The sequence below is a fragment of the Eulemur rufifrons genome, chromosome 4 (assembly GCF_041146395.1).
Source record: "Eulemur rufifrons isolate Redbay chromosome 4, OSU_ERuf_1, whole genome shotgun sequence".
In the NCBI taxonomy this organism is placed as follows: Eukaryota; Metazoa; Chordata; class Mammalia; order Primates; family Lemuridae; genus Eulemur; species Eulemur rufifrons.
In genome coordinates, this window is record NC_090986.1 from 43,760,320 (window position 1) to 43,777,824 (window position 17,505).

The 17,505-nt window shown below is 36.1% G+C and overlaps 1 protein-coding gene across 1 annotated transcript in view; it reads right to left on the bottom strand.

Moving 5' to 3' along the window:
• Nucleotides 1–17,505, bottom strand: part of PIBF1 (progesterone immunomodulatory binding factor 1) — a 190,823-nt gene that overhangs the window by 158,076 nt on the left and 15,242 nt on the right. The window lies entirely within an intron of this gene.

A 17,505-nucleotide genomic window follows, 5' to 3' on the forward strand; every position in this document is an offset into this window, starting at 1 on the left:
ATTACAGGCACATGCCACCATGCCTGGCTAATTAAAAAACTACTTATAGAGATGAGGTCTTGCTATGTTGCCCAGCTGGTCTCAAACTCCTGGCGTCAAGTGATACTCCGGTCATCAAGCAATACTCCTGCCTTGGCCTCCTAAAGCACTAGGATTATAGGCATGAACTACGGTGCCCAGCCTTAATGAAGTTTTTAAAAGATGAAACAAGCTTAAAAATATTCAAATATTGATGGCAAAGAACTAATAGCAAAAGAGAGATTAATGTTGGAGAAAAGAGGGCATTCTCAGGAGGGTAAAGCCCCTAAGAAGGCTACAGGGGATGGGATCCAGAGCTCAGATATGGAGATTAAACTTAGATCAGAAGCCAGATCATCATGGCAGGCTTTTTTCCAGCTAATACAGAGTATCAAAAACTTGAAATTTTTAAATGGCTCTTATCAATTTCCCACACGCCACAGCCTACTCCTTACCCTAATGCTTCACATATTTATATCATCCACCTGGTTTCAAAGGCAGATTTTTCCACTCCTTGAGGGCAAGACTCTTCCCATTATAAACAGTAAGAACAAACAAACCAGAATGAGTGCAGATATAAGTAGGTTTGGTGGCAGGAAGCAGGGAGCTCTTATCTGAGGATTTCCATTTTCTCTGTGAAATGAAATATCATGTCATCTGCTGAGAGTGAGAAGAAAAGTGGATAATTGCAGAAAGAAAGCTGGGGGAGGAATAGGAGGACATTGGTAAGAGAAAGGCTTAAAAATGATAACATGATGAAGAGGGAAGAAAATAAATTTAGGAAAGAAATAAATGATATGGATTGTAAATTTTGTTGAAGCAGGAAGCAGATTATCGAGGAACATGGTAATATAGGAAGTAGTATGTTTAGTGGATCAAAGTGAATTGATAACTTCAGAAGTATATCAGTTTTGATTGATAAGTAACCAAACGTGGGCTATGAGACTGAGTGTTAGAGTGGAGAAGAGGCAATCCCTAGAGATGAAAAGTCAATAAAATTCAAGGCCAAGGTTGTAGATGAATCATTCACAGAAGTAACTCAGACAGTTCAGGTGGAAAGGAAGACTAAATCCAGAGCAAGACTTCCATTAAATAAAGAGGAATGTCCTAGTGGTCTGCAAATGAGGCACATTATAAGGTGGGGTATCTAGATAACATGAATGCCTAAAGAAGCAGTGTTTTTTTGTGAGGGTGGAATTGCAAAAATCTAAAATGTAAGATCTAGAGAAGATATCATCATCTGACCTTGGAATATGTAGGGTATGAACTCCTGATCCAGAGAGTAGTTCTACAGGAGGAAAAAAAAATATATATGTATCTACTATATGTCATGTAATATATATGTGTGCATATATTTATAAAATTTCCTTAAATATAAAAAACATATACAAGTATAAACAGAAGAAGTATAAGTGCAGTATAGGAATGCATACATTCTACCAACACTTTCTTTAGGACTTTTCAACTGAAAAATTACTCCTAAAATAAAATTATTACATTTGTATTTTGAATAAAATAACCTGCTTCACTTATTACTAGCAGTTAAAATAAAGGCATAGTATTGGAAAACAGGAAAAGTAACATCTCTTAAAATAAACCAAACCCATGACCATGTAGAACTGTGTAGTTAAGAGAGTAGAAAAGATTATTTTGTATTCCCTTCTGCATTTTTCCCTGTCCTGAGCTTAACATCAACTTCTGTGAGAAGACTCTAAGCCCCAGCTCTGAGTTAGATGTCCATCTTATATTTTCTCACAGCAGTTCGTTCTCACCTCTATCAGAAAATATACTGCATATGCTATGAACAGCCGTTACTTGCCTCCCTTATCATGAGGAAAAATTTAAGGGAGTTTTCTATAACCCTAGTAACTAATACTCTGCCTATCATACAGAAGATTTATAATTAATGTCTGCCAAAGAGAAGAAACAAAAGATGACATTAAATGACTAAATCAAAAGGAGCAAAAATTGTAAACTTTTCAAACATAAAGAAATGGACACATAAAACTTCAAGTCACCAACCTTTTCTAATACAAAATTTCTATGTAATAGTTAATGGGTTAACAGTCAAGTCCCAATTCCCTTTTTCAATAAAGAAAAAAATTACACAGAGAAAATAAGAACAATCCAAGTCAAGGAGATTTCAATTGTTTGCCAGCTTTCTAAATATCTGGAACTGATTTTGACTGCCAAGGTTAATGTCATCTTTTCTATCTCCTAAATTATTCACATGAGATAACGATACAAGGCCACCTCTACACTGAAAAAAGTAAACCTGTTATTCTAATTGCGTGCTTTCGTGTTTTGTCTATAACTCTAGCCTTTTCCTACACTCACATAAGACTTGGAGTTCCTTGAAGGCCTGTCTTATCTCTGTACACCCAGCAACCCTATAGCTAGTTACACTGGAAATGTCTGCAGAATGAATTAATGTAGAAACATGAATAGACTTCGCAGCACTAGCACTTAAAATAACTAGCTCAAAATGTAGAAAAAGTAGCTTTAAAAATGAATAAGTATTTGACAAATCAGTTTTCCAGCTGAAGTTAGGGAATATCATCATATTTCTACAAATAAAACACTGCATTTGAAACAATATTTTACAAAATATATACATAGAATTTTCTCAAAGATTTTAAGAAAGACAGTATGAAGTAGGCTATTTCTTGATTTGGGTGGTTAAATGGGTGTGTTCGCTCTGTAAAAATTAATCAAGCTGTACAATTACAATTTCTTTTTTTTTTTTTTTTTTTTTGAGACAGAGTCTCACTCTGTTGCCCAGGCTAGAGTGAGTGCCGTGGCGTCAGCCTAGCTCACAGCAACCTCAAACTCCTGAGCTCAAGCGATCCTCCTGTCTCAGCCTCCCAAGTAGCTGGGACTACAGGCATGCACCACCATGCCCGGCTAATTTTTTCTATATATATTTTTAGCTGTCCATATAATTTCTTTCTATTTTTAGTAGAGATGGGGTCTCGCTCTTGCTCAGGCTGGTCTCGAACTCCTGAGCTCAAACGATCCGCCCACCTCGGCCTCCCAGAGTGCTAGGATTACAGGTGTGAGCCACCACGCCCGGCCTACAATTTCTTTATGTTACATTTACACATTTAAAAAAATAAAAATAAGAAGCTTCAATGGAGAAAATGTTACTTGGGCAGAAGGTCTACAGGGACACTTGCATAAGAAATGGAAAAGGGGACATGTGAAAGTCATACCAAAGGGGAAAAGGAGCAGGATGGAAAGGGCTGGTGAAGAGCCACTTTCACTCTATACATTTCTCTACATTTCTCTACTTACGATGATTATTTGATGTAAGAAACTGAAAATCTTACATTACACAGTAAGTCTTCAATTAACATCATTGACAGGTTCTTGGAAACTGTGACTTTCAGCAAAATGACATACTATATGCCGTAGAAACGTTTTACAACAAATAGCCTGCGGTAAAATTGGTTTCGTTATACAGCACGTCTTTTGCTGAAAGTCACAGTTTCCAAGAACCTATTGATGACATTAAGTGAAGACTTACTATATAGTGTTTTGTCTAAGTTATCAACTATTAGACCTTTCCTTTTTATAATGAGATGTCATTTTACCCTATTCTTCTTGTTTCCAAACAACAGAAGCTAACCATTTTAGGTACACAGAAATTCAGAGACGAAAGATACCCTGGAGATAATCTGCAATCTTCTTATTTTCAAGATCAGAATATTAATGTCTAGAAGGGATAAATGTCCAGGATTCCAGAGATAGCAGAGAGATTCCAGAGTTTGAATTTAGACTCTTGAATTCATAAATAGGTTCATTCTTTTCTTAATTTCAAGCTCTTGAATTTTTTGGTTGTTTTTTTTCCCCAAGATGGGGGGTAGGTGTGGGAGGTAATCCCTATGTAGCCGAGGCTGATCTTAAACTCCTGGACTCCAGCAATGCTCCTGCCTCAGAGTAATAAGCGTAATCCCAAATAGCTGGGATTACAGGTGTGCATCACTATGCCCAACTGTTGTTTCTAAAAAAATCTGTTCTGTGGAAACTATGAAACCATTGATTAGAAGTTAATGTTGTTATTTACTGCTCAGATTCAGGGTGCTGAAACAACTTTAATCATAAATTTCCTGGGTTCAAATATGGTACATGCATAAATCAATTTTGAACTCCTCCCTTTAAACAATTACTACAATTATTTCTTAAATACATATTAAAAATCATTTGGCAAAGTAACATGGAATCTAAATGTTTCTACAAAAAGTAAAAAGTATTCAAAGATGGAATTAAATAGGCACATTTTAAATAGTCAGCAGCTGTGTAACCAAAAGATATTAATAATTACTTTGGATATAATGAATTTTTCAGTATCTTCAAATCTTTTGTCTCTCACACCAAGTAAACTGAGAAGAAAGTGGCAACCTACGTGTCAAAATAAATCTGTAATAAATGAAGTAATCTGTCTGTGGGGAGACAGGGTAACTAAGAAAATAGAAATAGGATATGGTGACATTTACCCTAAGGTCGGTGGTTCAAATCAGAAGCAGTTTACACTGGATTACAGTTCAGTGAATGATAGGAAATCGCGTGGTTAGTAATTCAGGAAAAGTGAGAATTCCCTCAAGTTTCACATTATCAATAATCTAATCCAAGCAACTAAATACTGAAAGAATAAGAAACTCAATTGACCTTTGATTGTTATAGACTGTCTTTTTAAGTAACAACAGTCTGTTTTGCTGCCAGAGACTACTCTTTGTCATCAAGACCTTCAAGAAATACACTTAAAAAAAAAATTTTTACTTCTAAAAAAACTTAAGTACTGCAAGTCTGCTAAGGCTGGGTTTAGAGGCTCATGCCTGTAATCTGAGCACTTTGGGAGGCCAAGGCAGGAGGATCACCTTGAGGCTAGGAGCTCGAGACCAGCCTGGGCAACAGCAAGACTCCATCTCTGCAAAAATTACTAAATATTAAATAAATACAAGTCTGCTGTGGGCTAAAAAGAAAAGAAAATCTTAATGCTTTATATTATTAACATGTTAATTTTTTCAGTTATATCTATTTGAATAAATGTGAATTTAAACATAAAAGTTTAAACCTTTTTTAAAAGAAAAAAACCTCAAGAAATATAGAGGAATAAAGAAAAAAGCCTCAAGAAATATAGAGGAATAAAGAAAGGTAACTTTTTTTTGAGACAAGGTCTCTCTCTCTCTCTGTCACCTGGCCTAGAGTGCAGTGGAGTCTTCATAGCTCACTGCAGCCTCAGATTCCTGGGTTCAAGTGATCCTCCTACCTCAGCCTCCTGTCAGGTGTGCATCATCACACCCAGCTAATTTTCTATTTTTAGTAGAGACAGGGTCTTACTCTTGCTCAGGCTGGTGGTCTCAAACTCCTGACCTCAAGCAATCCTCCTGCTTCACCCTCTCAAAGTGCTAGGATTATAGGTGTGAGCCATCTCGAAAGGTAACTTCCATCATGTGGTAGACATTAGATTAGAATAATTAACATGGGTTCAAATTCTGTCACTTCTACTTACTGTTCTAGCAAGTCAATTTCTTTGGACTTAACAGCTGCCTCTACAAAGTGAGTATACTATGGGGGGCTGTGGTATGGCTCATTTATTTTTATGTGTCTATTGTACGAAACACTGTATTATTATTATTAACACATGATCCCTAGCTCATAAATCTAGCAGAATCCACATTGCAAAATGCTATGTTGATGTGTTTGGAGGCAATTTTTATAGCCAACATCTTATTAAGCAAACTACCATAACACATTTGAAATGCTGGCTTTTCAGTAGGTATTCAACCAAATAAATTTAAATCTTAATGATTAAGAGACCAAGTTGCTATTTTTTTTTCTTCAGAGATGGGGTCTTATTCTTGCTGCAGTGCAGAGTGTAGTGGCACGATCATAGCTCATCGTAGCCTCAAACTCCTGGGCTCAAGCAATCCTCCTACCTCAGCTTTTTGAGTGGCTGGGATTATAGGTGTGCACCACCATGCCTGGCTAATTTTTTTTTTCCATTTTTTTAGTGACAGGGTTTTGCTATGTTGCCTAGGCTGGTTTCAAATTTCTGGCCTCAAATGATCCTCCAGCCTTGGCTTCCCAAAGTGTTAGGATTACAAGTGTGAGCCACCACACCTGGCCATTCCACGCCTTTTGATTAACTGAGATAAACATTGAAAGTATTAACAAAGATGGATAGAAAGAATAAAAGGATAAAGTTGATTCCCCAATTACAGTTAACTTCAAATAATTTGTTTGCTTTTGAAGTAAATGAGATGTATAGTACAATGACAGATGACTTATCAAAGGCAAAGAAAGACATTTTTATTTGTTTTACTAGTAAATGACTATAATTTTATATTTCAAATATTTTAAGTTTACTTTAGATATATCTTTAAACATATACAATTTTATATAAATAAATGAATATATACATACATTGGAAGTATCATATATACTGACTTTAAGATTATTCCTTAAAATCTTTTTTCTCCCTTTCCTTTCCTTTGACCTTCATCCCCAGGTAATTCATATTAACATGTATCCTTCCCTATTCTTCTCCATGTTCATTAACTCATTCACACACACACACACACACACACACACACACAGGGGAGGGGCTGGTCATTTTCCCCCAACAAAAAAAATGGAATCGTCAAATTTCTGCATCCAGGTTTCCACACTGAGCAATACCTTGTGGAAATCCTAAATAAACTGATATTCTCTAATTCATTCATGTTAATAGCTGTACAATGTTCCATGGTGCAGACTATATCATGGTTTATGCAATCATTTCCTTGCTATTGTATTGGTGGGCATTTATTTTGTTTCCAGTCCCTTCCCTTCCCCTTCCACCACCTACTGCCAGAAACAATGCTACAGCAAACTTCCTTGAACACATATCCTCATATACTAGTACTTGGTTCTACAGATAGCCCCAAGAGTGGGGTTGATATATTGAAGGACACTTATTTTCCATTTTAATCAATGTTGCTAGATGTCTGTGAAAAAGGCTGCAACAGTTCTCATTTCCACTAGCAACACGTTATCTTTTTATTTATATCTATATAGATATTAGATCTTTTTCATTTTTGCCAACCTGAGCTCTCACTGTTATTAATACTTTAATTGTATTTCCCCAAATGCTAGCAACTTCGATCATCTGGCCATTTGGAGTTGTACTTCTTGTGACATGCCTATTTGTAATCTTTGCTCATCTATTTGGTTATTTTTTTCTTGTTAATTTATGAGCACTTTAAATAGTATTATTATTAACTTTAATCAACTGAATTCAATTATTTTTCCCCCAAATGTGTACTTTGAATATTAAACTTTGCATGTGGTATCTTTTTTGTCCTTTTCTTTTAAAGCTTTTGGATTCCCTGTCTTGGTTAAGATTACCCCAACCTCTAGAACAATACTGTCCAACAGATCTTTCTACAATGATGATAATATTCTATGTCTGCACCATCCAATATGGCAGTCATTAACCACCTGTGGCTAGAGAGACTGAAGAACTGAACTGTAATCAATTTAAATTTAAATAGCCACATGTGGCTATGATTACTATAATAAACAGCTCAGTTCTAGAACGTGGCTACTCAGCATGGGCCATGGACTGGCAAAGGCTGGGAGCACTAATAATACCTGCGAGTATGTTAAAAATGAAATCTTCGTTCCCACTCCAGAACTAATGCATCAGTCTTCATTTTAACAAGATCCCCAGTGATTCACATTGACATTAAAGTTAGAGGAGCACTGTTAATAACTCCCTAAATTAAGGATTCTTTAACTTTTTTGTGCCATGGATCCCACTAGCAATCTGGGGATGTCTGTGAACTCCTTCTGAGACTAATGTTTCTAAAAACTGAAATTAAAACACACAGAATTACAGAGAAAGTAAATTATACCGAAATAAAACTATCAAAATATTTTTAAAAGTTTTGTATATCCTGCTTTATAAATGCATTAAAGACAAGATCTGAGAGGTCTAAAGTCTAGTAACTTCAGCAATGTTGAAGTAGTGATTAGCATAAACTCATTACCTATAATAATTACATATGATATAAAATACCTGATTTCTAATGTTGGTAAGAGTCACAGGTGGCAGTAATCCTACTGTGTCTTTTTAAGCTATATTTGTAATTGAAAGAAATGCTAAATTTCAGTTATAATTGAACATTATTTCTTTCCTATACTATTTTTGTGATTGTTCAAGTAATTGGCTAAGTTTCTTTTAAAAATTTTAACCCTCGGCCGGGCGCGGTGGCTCACGCCTGTAATCCTAGCACTCTGGGAGGCCGAGGTGGGCGGATCGTTTGAGCTCAGGAGTTCGAGACCAGCCTGAGCCAGAGCGAGACCCCATCTCTACTAAAAATAGAAAGAAATTATATGGACAGCTAAAAATATATATAGAAAAAATTAGCCGGGCATGGTGGTGCATGCCTGTAGTCCCAACTACTCGGGAGGCTGAGACAGGAGGATCCCTTGAGCCCAGGAGTTTGAGGTTGCTGTGAGCGAGGCTGATGCCACGGCACTCTAGCCCGGGCAACAGAGTGAGATGCTGTCTCAAAAAAAAAAAAAAAAAAAGAAAACCCAGCTGTGCTAGGATCCTTATAATAATCATTCTTTTCCAACTTAATTGAACTACCACTATTGTGGTATATAATTAGATTTATTTCTATATTCTGTTCCACTGATGTTTGTTTCTGTGCCAATACCACATTTAGTTAATCACATTAGGTTTGAAGTTTATAGTGAGTTCTTGTTTGCTTCAGCACCTCTCACCTTTCCCACCTGCATCTTTTTTTATACTTTTCTTTGGAATTCTGGGGCATTTTTTTTTTCCATATAGATTAAAAATCACCCACATCCAATCCTGTACCACACTTCTTCCCTCCAACTCTCCCCCATAAACAATCAAGAAAAATATTGGAATATAACTTAACTGCATTTAATATATTAATAGTGGAAACACTTATTTTTATGACCTGGTAGCCCTAAGAGATAGTGCCCCCATATTCTAAGATTTTATAGTTTTCTTCATCTGAATCTATTCCCTTCCTAGCTAGAGATGGACATTTCATTCACAAGGAGGAGAATGGACTCCTATGAAGAAAATCTTAGTGTTTAACAATAACATTAATTGCTCTTGTATCTACTGATACGTTCACATGGCTATTCTGTTAACTTGCTGATGCCATGGATTATTCTTTCTGTCCTAGAATATAATTTGTTTAATCACAAAGTATTATTCTTTTGATACAATAGAATTCATTTGTGAAAATTTTACTTCAAATTTATGTATCTGTAGTAATAAGTAAAATTGGCCTATAGATTTGTTTTCTTTTGATTTTTGTATTATCTTTCTCAGAACTTTCCATCTTTTCAATGGTCTGGTTTAGTATAATAAACTGGAATCAGCCGTCTTTATAGAAATCAAATGTGAATGTATAATATTTGGGGTAATCCATCTATCAACCTGGTGGTGATTTTATCAGTGGTACACTTTCACTCACTTTGTAATGCCTCTATGGTAAATGTTCAAGTGCTCCAATTCTGTCAATTTTAGTAATTTACATTTTGTTGACACATTTCACTTTCCTTTTGGTTTTCAAGCTTGTTGCCACAGAGCTGCTTGTATTATTCTCTTAATGTCCCTTAATTCCAAACACTTTATTTCTACTCATTTTTTTCTGCTTTCTTGAGATGAATACTACATGTCTATTTTTCATCTTTCTCTTTAATAAGGAATTCAATTTAAGGCTATAGATTTTCCTCTGGCAAAGCTTTAAATGTATCTCAAGAATTTTGATATAAAAATGTTCTTGTTTTCAAATGCTTTCTTGTTTTAGTTTCAATTTTCTCTTTGATCCAAAAGATACGTTTCTTAATTGCCAAGTAAGTTTATTTCCCCTTACCTTTTAATTTACTTATCTCCGGTTTTACTAAATTATGACTAAAAAATAAGAACTATAAAAACTCTACTTCAAACAATGTATTAGTTTACTACACATGACAGTTTTGTAAACTTTCCATTGACATTAAAAAAAACTTGCTGGGCACGGTGGCTCATACTTGTAATCCTAGCTACTTGGGATGCTCAGAAAGCTGAGGTGAGAGAATCCCTTGAGTTTGAGATCAGACTGGGCAACAGTGAAACCCCATCTCTAAAATAATAAAAAAAAATTCACTGGGCATGGTGGTGCGCGCCTGTAGTCCCAGCTACTTGGGAGGCTGAGACAGGAAGACTGCTTGCGCCTAGGAGTTCGAGGGCTGTAGTGAGCTAAGATTGTGCCACTGCACTCTACCCTGGGCGTCAGAGCAAGACCCCATCTCTAAAAATCAAAACAAAACAAAAACAACAACAAAAAATATACTTGCTCTGGTCAAGTAACGTTAAGCTCTATATATAGCAAATAAATCAAAATTATTGATAAAATGAGTTCTCCTAGTTCTTACTATTTTTTTTTTGTCTTTTTTTTAAATTTCAGCATATTATGGGGGTACAAAAGTTTAGGTTACGTATATTGCCCTTGCCCTCCCCCCCCCATCAGAGCTTCAAGCATGTCCATCCCCTAGATGGTGTGCATAGCACTCATTATGTATGTATACACCCATCCCTCCTCCCCCTCCACATCTGCCCAACACCCGATTAATGTTATTCCTAAATGTGCTCTTAGGTGATGATCAGTGAAATCAATTTGATGGTGAGTACATGTGGTGCTTATTTTTCCATTCTTGGGATACTTCACTTAGTAGAATGGGTTCCAGCTCTATCCAGGAAAATACAAGAGGTGCCATTACTTACTAATTTTTTATCTACTACATCTATCCAATTCTCAAAGAAGTATATTAAACTTCCCAACCATCATTGTATTTTCATCAACTTCTCCTTGTTTTTCTAAATATTTTTACAATTACTATCATTTGACATGCAAAAGTGTATAACTATAAAATCACCTTTTATTATTAATGTACTCTGTTATCCTATTTTGTGGTTTTTATCTTAAATTCTACCTCATCTCATCTTATTACCTTCTTGCTGTCTTTTTTTTATAACTTAGTACATCCCTTTCTTTTTTCAGTCTTTATAAATTTGCATTAAGCATATTTCCTGTAGACAAATTAAAGCTGGGTTTGGTTTGATGGTCAATATGAAAGTTTCTTTCTTCTAAGGGAACACTTTCCTCAGCTTTGTAAAGGCAAAGGAAACTTAATCCAAGGGGATGGAAGGAATAATCCAAAGATTTTTACAGGCCAAGCTCTGTCAACACTCTGTTCTACTGCTGCTCAGGGCTCTCTCACACTGTCTCTAGGCTCTCATTCCAGCCAGGGAAGAGAAATCCCAAACTGTGATAGCCTAACTCCAAGATGGCCTCCACCAATTTCTTCCCTTGTAAGCGGCAAGCTATTTTCTGATTGAGAAGTGGGTCTATTCCCCTTAATGATCGCTTAACCAAGAGATAGTGGCAGAAGTAATGTTCTGGGATTATGAAGTTAGACCCTAACAAGCTTTTAAGCCTCAGCCCAAGTTTCTTGAAAGCTTGCTTTGGAGGTGGCCGGATTCCATGTCCTGAGACTATTATGTTGAAGGATGTCTAAGCTAATCATTTGGAGAGGCCAAGTGGAAAGGGAGTGACGTTTCGGCCATTTCTCATCCTTTCTCCAAACATATGACTAAAGAAGACTTCAGATGATCCCAGCCTCAGGGAGGTGAGAAATACTCAGCTCAACCTGTTAATCTTCAAAGTAGTGGTAAATAATAAATTATTTTAAGGCACTAAGTTTTAGGGTAATTTGTTATACAGCAATGCATAACTGGAAGACCAGCTTCCCCAAAGCCTAACTCAGACCCAGCTACCTGCCATAAGGTAGCTAAGAGGCAGATAATTGGAATTGGAAAAGAAAGGAAAAACGAAATACATTCACATTGTCATCTCCTAGAAGCCCTTTATTTCTTCCTCTTTCAGTTAGGCCTAAACAGCAAGGCTTATTGTATTCAATAATTAATACTGACTATATAATTTAACCTTAAAATGTTAAAAACAAGTAGGAGTAGTTTTGAGTTTGGCATGGCTATACTCAGTAGTGTGATGACTCAATATTGTCACTGTTTTTCTCTGTTTGAACTGTGAAACCTTTATTCACGCAGTGATCCACGATAGCATCTGGCCTTTATTTAGCTGAAATGCGTATTTCACATATTAAGTTGACGGCTGTTCTTAAAATTATCTTTTGTGGTGCTAATGCCACAACAAAATTAAATGCAAACATAGGCACTGACATCATAGTGACAGTACTCTATTATAAATGATTCATCCAGATGACCCAGCATATGCATCTATTAACTTCTGAGATCATAAAAGAAATTAAATCACAAAATTAAAATTATTCAAAAAGAACTCTTAGATATCCCTAAATATGTCCATGGAATCTGTATTAAGAAACACCATATAGATCAAGAGAATGAAATGGTTACAGTATCTCTAGATATAAGCCAAGATACTTGGTAAAGTCCCTCATAAGTTGTTTTCCCCTGCTATAACGTGATGATACATCTTCTTGGCCACTGGGTTCAACATTTCATCTCAAGACTCAACAAACCCCTCAAAATCTGCCCCTAAAATTAAAAATTGAAGTATTACTGGGTTTACTAAAGGTTATAAACGTAGTAGTAAATGAAAAAATTCATATTACTCTTTAAAAGGTTATATCTCCTCATATAGCAAGTATGAAACAATTAGCTAAAGGAAGTTTCTTCCCGATAACATCATATTTAAAACTGCCTTCATTATAGCTTTGTCGTGAACTTTTTTTCCCTCATGTACTTTTATCTGAAAGTCACTTATATTATTTGTAAAAATTCACAAATTTGTGAAGTTTTAGAGGTATAGGCAAGAAGCTTTTGGGAAGCCCAAGCTGTAACTAGTGGGACTCCAATTATATTCTTGGATATGTTAAGTACATTAAAATATAGTAATTTTATGTTGAAGACAAGGAATGGTGTCATATAAATTTAAAATCATGAAATTTAATTAAGAATGCAAAGATTTTTGTTACCTCAATAAAGTAAATAAAAACATAAAACTTCAAAAAAATGATTTGTGTTCATGTCCATCAACCTGCCACATTAGAATCCTGGCTTGTTTATTAAAAATTGAGATTCTCATTTCCATCTCAGACCAAAATCAGTACCTATGGAGGTGGCCATAAATTTAAATTTTAAGGGGTGTTTATTCACTTTAAATTCAATATAAAGAGATAAATCTATTATTGTTTACTAGTGAATTTGTTAAACATTCTAAGATTAATTATAACTGATGGGCATTGTCATAAATATTTCTCTTTTTTTTGAGACAGAATCTTGCTCTGTTGCCTGGGCTAGAGTGCCGTGGCGTCAGCCTAGCTCACAGCAACCTCAAACTCCTGAGCTCAAGCAATCCTACCTTCTCAGCCTCCTGAGTAGCTGGGACTACAGGCATGTGTCACCATGCCCTGCTAGTTTTTTTCTATATATATTTTTAGCTGTCCAAATCATTTCTTTCTGTTTTTAGTAGAGACGAGGGGTCTCGCTCTTGCTCAGGCTGGTCTCGAACTCCCGACCTTGATCGATCCTCCTGCCTCGGCCTCCCAGAGTGCTAGGATTATAGGCGTGAGCCACCTCGCTCAGCCATAAATATGTATCTTATATAGAAATTTTAATTCATCAGTTGGGCAAAATAAAAAGAAATTTTAAAAAATCAACAGTTAATACCCTCTGAAATATAAAAACTTCACATAACTCATCTTCATACAAATAAAAATTAACTGGATTACTTGCATATGAATTCTTAAAAGAAGGCTCAGATAATCTTACAGATTTTTTTTTCAGGAAACGTAATTATGTTTCTAAACAAGGAAGTTATTCTGAACAAAACTGTTCTTGCTTCTTAGGTACTGAAGTTCTCATAAGAGAAAAATATTTCAACATTTCCTCATCAAACTTAATAGCTTTATTAAGTACAGACTCATTAATACCTTATATAGTATCAGTAACATTTCATTCTTTTGAAATTAAAAAAGCATGCTGAACTAACTCTACAATAGCAAACAGCTGCACACTGCTTAGCAGCATAAAATTTTGATCTAATAAAGAAAATTCTTAAGTAGAAAATAAAAGTATCTATAAGCACTTATAAAAACATAAAATATACATACACAAGCTTATATACATAGTACAGCTCAAAATATGCTATAATTAGACTACACTACTGACACATAAATAAACTCCAGATTTGGAGTAAAAGATGAACTCTATTTTCCAGTGTTAGTATCTAGATATTATTTCCAAATAACTAAAGGTCTGGAAAAAATTATGAAAGGAAATCCCAGAAATCCACTAAAATTGGCACTTCAGAAAGAGTGATTTCTTTTTAAAGGTCAAGAATCACATTCTATTAAATTTCTAAAACAGTTTTCATCTCACATCTGTCATGAACTAGCAGATTATATGCACAAAAACAGAGTTACATTAACTGTGTAATTGTGTGGTTTTAACATCTCTGAATGTGTTTGGTAGGCTAATTATGAAATCAGTGCAGTGACTGAGACACCTCTGCTCTGAGGAATACACATTACGGAAGAAAAGTTTCAGTTTTTATAATTCTTTCTCCTAGCTACAGATCTCCTTGATTTTACTCAGAAACAGTATTTAATTGGTTATAGGTATTTGATATGAAATAATGAGTATAAATGAAAAAAGGTAATTTAATGTAATGCTTTGGTCTTTAAGTCAAAAATGACAATTTTCTACATAGCCCAAAACAGGTTTTCAAAAATAGATGGGCATATACTGCCACCATGTGGTGAAAAAAAATAAGACTTTTTTTCTGGGAAAGAATACAAGACGAATCAAGACAAATAAAATGGAAAGTTTGAGAGGAAAATTTTTAGAGTAAAACAGAAAGTTTGTTTTCTTAATCACCAGTCTCAAAACTCAGAGACGTGGCTAATAAATATCTTAGTTTCTGTTATTAAAACACTATGGAGGCCGGGCGCGGTGGCTCACGCCTGTAATCCTAGCTCTCTGGGAGGCCGAGGTGGGCGGATCGTTTGAGCTCAGGAGTTCGAGACCAGCCTGAGCAAGAGCGAGACCCCATCTCTACTAAAAATAGAAAGAAATTATATGGACAGCTAAAAATATATATAGAAAAAATTAGCCGGGCATGGTGGTGCATGCCTGTAGTCCCAGCTACTCGGGAGGCTGAGACAGGACGATTGCTTGAGCTCAGGAGTTTGAGGTTGCTGTGAGCTAGGCTGACGCCACGGCACTCACTCTAGCCTGGGCAACAGAGTGAGACTCTGTCTCAAAAAAAAATAAATAAATAAAATTAAAAAAAAAAAATAAAACACTATGGAGTTGTCATTATTGAAGCTATTTTTAGCACTTGGGTGAGTTTCCTGGTCTTTCGTGTTTTTTTGTTTTAATGGTGATTAACTTGAGGGCAGGCCTATGTTGGATGGAAAATGTGCGATAGAAAATCCTTAGTCTATCATGCTTGGAGAACCATAACACAGAGTTTAGGGCGATTGCAGCTACTCTAAAGTGATGAAATTTCAGAAACATATTCATAGCTGCAACCAGGGTTTCCTCTCCCTACAGGGGCCTGGCACTGCCTGGAGGACATTTGCATTTAACCCTGTATATAAGGTTATAGCCATTATAAATTACAAATATAATATGCAAAATTGGAAACTATAATAAATATTTTAAAATTTCAGATTTTGGGTAGGGCATGGTGGCTAGTGCCTGTAATCCTAGCACTTCTATAGGCCTAGGAAAAAGGACCACTTGAGGCCAGGAATTTGAGAACAGCCTTGGCTACATAGTGAAATGCCATCTCTACAAAAAATAAAAACAAAATAGCCAGATGTGGTGGCGCATGCTTCTACTCTCAGCTACTCAGGAGGCTGAGGAAGGAGGATCATTTGAGCCTAGGGGTTGGAGGCTGCAGTGAGCTATGATCATGCTACTGCACTCCAATCTAGGCAACAGAGCAAGCCCCTGTCTGAAAGAAAGAAAACAAAGAAAAGAGAATGAAGGAAAGGAAGGAAGGAAGGAAATAAAGAAAGGAAAGGAAGGGAGGGAGGGAGGGAGTGAAGAAAGGAAGGGAAAGGGGAGAAAAGAGAAAGAAATTAAGAAATTAAGGAAGAAAGGAAAGGAAAGGAAAGGAACAAAGGAAGAAAGAAAAGGAAGAGAAAGAAAGAAATTTCAGAGACAGCTAGAGAGGGGAAATTGAATTCTGTGGATTATTTCTGCTCAAATCTCTGGCTGCCCTCTGAACACAAGAAGCAAAATGAATGATGAATAGACAGCAGCTCCAACTCCCTTTCACATCACAAGCAAGGCTAACCTGTAATGAAGAACTGCAGTGGACTATTTGTGTACTATAACCTTAAGCGTTTTCCTTCTAGATTGATGAAATCCTTGACGAAAACCAGCTATCCCATTTCTAACTGTTATGTGGTAGAATGAATCAATCTAGCACTATTTTTTTCTTAGCAGACTATAACTACATGATAGTATTATAAGATATTTGGTCAGTGCTATAACCAAGCTAATGATTAGTCCACCCTCCCATATAAACAAGTTATAAGTATGATAACCATATAATTTATCATCTAGATTGGGACACTTATGAAAATGAATGGGGTGCTATTAATACTTACAAATCAGGAATAATGGGGACTGTTCTAGGCAAATCAGAACCTCTGAGTCATCCTAGTTAAAAGCCAAAAGTATCCTCCTTTTCTTCTTACTTATGGCAACCGCAAGAGATCCCCCTAGCATATCCTGGCCTACTTTTCTTGTTTCTTGTCTAAATTTCCTGACAGAGTGATGTAGATATAGGGACTTAAATTACTAAATAAATTCTTATGTGCATATGCCTCATTTGAGTAATTACACAGCAATTTTCAGTTATGGCCCATATTAGGATTTCAAAAATAGTTGATTATAAAAATGAGTTACAGGGACAAAATGCTCAACCATGGATTACAGGTCAATACCATAGACTTCTCTTCTCAATATTTTTTTTTTCTGAAACAAAGTCTCGCTCTGTCACCTGGGCTAGAGTGCCATGGTGTCAGCCTAGCTCACAGCAACCTCAAAGTCCTGGGCTCAAGTTGACTCTCCTGCCTCAGCCTCCCAAGTAGCTGGGATTACAAGTGCACACCACCACACCCAGCTAATTTTTCTATTTTTAGTAGAGACTGGGTCTCACTCTTGCTCAGGCTGGTCTCGAACTCCTGACCTCAAGCTATCCCCCCGCCTCAGCCTTCCAGAGTACTAGGATTGCAGGCATGAGCCACCATGCCCGGCCATTATCTTGTCAATTTTTAAGATGACTACTTCCAATTTAATTTCCTTCCCACTACTTATGAAGAATCATAGCAGTCAGCATCCCTAGTCCCATTTCTTGATCACTGATTTTTATATTCCTTATTACAAATCTTAAG